This window comes from Amphiura filiformis, unplaced genomic scaffold (genome assembly GCF_039555335.1).
Source record: "Amphiura filiformis unplaced genomic scaffold, Afil_fr2py scaffold_82, whole genome shotgun sequence".
Lineage (NCBI taxonomy): Eukaryota > Metazoa > Echinodermata > Ophiuroidea > Amphilepidida > Amphiuridae > Amphiura > Amphiura filiformis.
Window position 1 is genome coordinate 327,219 of NW_027305546.1, and position 2,703 is coordinate 329,921.

A 2,703-nucleotide genomic window follows, 5' to 3' on the forward strand; every position below is an offset into this window, starting at 1 on the left:
TTAAAATGCGTTTTGTAACCTTCACCCAAAGTCCTTTCACCTCAGCAAGAAAAATTTTTTTGACCGTGGCCAACCCTACTAAATAAATATCTGATATTGCACTTAAAAGCTACACAGAAATAATTTTACAAAAATCCGGGACCAAATTATCAATATTAACAGTATCGGCCGTAGTACACTACAAAATATTTGGTCGGTTATAAATATAAATATGTTGATTAATTAGATTAATTCTGTATTCAGGTATTCTGTAAATTGCCTACCAGAGGGAGTTGAGGTGCCTCAAGATGATTTCTTCACACTACTGTAATCATCACAAATTTGTCAGTGCTTAGCATAAATGGTGAGGTAATTCTATTAATCGGGTTTATCATGTTAATTAATCATATCAATGCGGGGTTTTTTTCAACGCACCGAATTTACCATAAACCGTCCTTATATTTAAATAAAAATATGTCTCAAGTGAGATTCTGGGACGATTGCAATTTTACACTATTTTGGTCCATAATCAAGTAAAATATTGTGTTTAACGTACCCAACAAGAAGAGGCACATTGCATAATGGGTCGATTTCCGGCACGGTAGTCGAGCTGGCATGTCCTGGAACCCAACAAACATTGTAGTACTGGGCCAACACTGGGCCAAGAAAGTCCAATACTGGACACCGGTATTGGGCCAATAAATGTTTGCACACCGGCGTCGAATTGGGCCAGTACTGGTGCTAAGCTGGACAAATTTATATTTTCTGCCTGAACTTGCCAGTATGTGGGTAAGAGAGTGGGAGTCATGTAAGAGTAAAAGAGAAAGGGCTCAAAGAGAGAGCAAGCTTAAAACGGTAATTTTACTTGTCCAGTTGTGTGCAAACATGTATTGGCCTAATCACGGGTGTCCAGTATTCGCCCAGTTTAGTAATGTATGCTGGGAAGAGCCATCTGGAAAACACAATTGCGCCCAACCCTCGCGTAATACAGCGCTGCATGTAGGCCTATATAAGGTAAAAAGTCGCTATCAAAATTACATTAATACTCTATTTATTGTTTACTCACCAACCAATATCCATGGACTATGTTTAACATTTCAGATGCTACAATGTTCTCTTGAAGATATTCCCAGACATAATTTGAAAGCCTGATGAAAATGCACGGATGAGATTGGCTTTATGCAGCTCCTGACTCAATATCTCAAATTGGAAGATGATGATAATTCACAATAGCCAAGATGAGGATTTGAATCACTTGAAGGAGTCACTGACCAGGGAGCACGCTCCATACAGGGTGTATCAAAATGATTTTGATACACCCTGTATAAAAATCAACAATGATGAACAGATTAAAATCACAGCCATATTTGAGAATGCCCAGTCCTAGCCTATTTTGCTGTAGATGAGGTTAGAGAGCAAATAGTTAAATGCAAAGGTAATGAACTTGTCTTTTTTCCGATATTTTGTTCTTTATCTGGTCCCCAACAAAACTGGTTGCGCGGGAAAAGAGCAACGACACATTTACTATCGGGCAAATGTTTGGTGTGAGTCACATGTCACCACATCTATTATAGAACATAGTGCAGTTACGTCCACGGCAAATTCACCGTGACCTTTCCATCATAAACCCGCTTATTGAAGATTAAACCGATATATGCAGTACTAAACCATTTTATAGTAATCTATTGTCCAATGCAAATTTATTACCACCTGATAATATTAATCCAACGAACGACCGAATTGTCCGCTACGGACGACTAATCCAATCGATAATGACGCTATTGACATGTACGAGCGGAGCTCCACTGACCGAGTTTTGGGGTATTTTTCACTGGTTTGCAGCTGTTTGCTGTCATTTACTCAACAAGGCGGACCACCGTTATTATAAGGACTATGCCAATTATTTAAAGATTGACATGTAGAGAATAAGCCATACTTGATTGACAGAAGGTACTAAACTTGTACCTATGACGGTTTTATGACACCAATCTTCCAAATACGACAAAGCCATGGCTGCCCGGTGAAGCAAAATGTGCATTCATAACACGGCGAGTTTGGATAGATGGTAGGATTTCTTTTTAATAAAAATGTATGTTCCCCCGTTATTAAAGCTTGTACCGGGTTGAAGATTCAGATATTTGGAGAAGAACAAGTAATTGAAACATACAAGTACTAAAATCATAGCTTTTATACTTTTTGATATATGATGCTAACTATACTGTGCCAATAAAGTATCCTTACACTTGGAAAAATAATCACAATTTCAAAACTAAACAATATTGGGGTAAATTTGTTTTTTTAATAGATGCACTATCTAATCCTGCACATTATGACACCACATTGAATCCAATGTGACCTCAAAAAGTAAAGTTACAAGCAATTGAATAGACGAACGTCCCGATTTAAAAGTGACAAACTGGCCTATACAATGCGCAAAAAGATTCCAACAAGCCGCAACAAAGACACAACACAGTTTCTTCAATGAAGCGTTATTTAAAGCAGTTTTTGTTTCAGTTTTTACTTCTCTGTACTTTTCATAACTTTCATTTTATTTGTCAGTTCTTTTGTTTCAGTTTTCTGTTGTTCCTTTTGTTTTTAATTAAAGCCAAACGCATAAATCAGCCATTCAACACTTTCAAACCAGATGTCTAGTCTGTGGAGTTTTGAATAGGCCAGTTTGTCACTTTTAAAACGGGACCTTCGTCTAATCAAATGCTTGTAACT

At 37.4% G+C, this 2,703-nt stretch overlaps 1 protein-coding gene across 1 annotated transcript in view; it reads left to right on the top strand.

The window, feature by feature from the left end:
* Positions 1 to 2,206, top strand: part of LOC140144793 (NLR family CARD domain-containing protein 4-like) — a 20,183-nt gene extending 17,977 nt beyond the window's left edge. The window contains exons 3-4 of the mRNA XM_072166594.1: positions 244 to 343; positions 1,081 to 2,206. The gene's annotated coding sequence lies outside the window, so the exon portion shown is untranslated. The remainder of the gene's footprint in view (positions 1 to 243; positions 344 to 1,080) is intronic.
* The last annotated feature ends 497 nt before the right edge of the window (positions 2,207 to 2,703 follow it).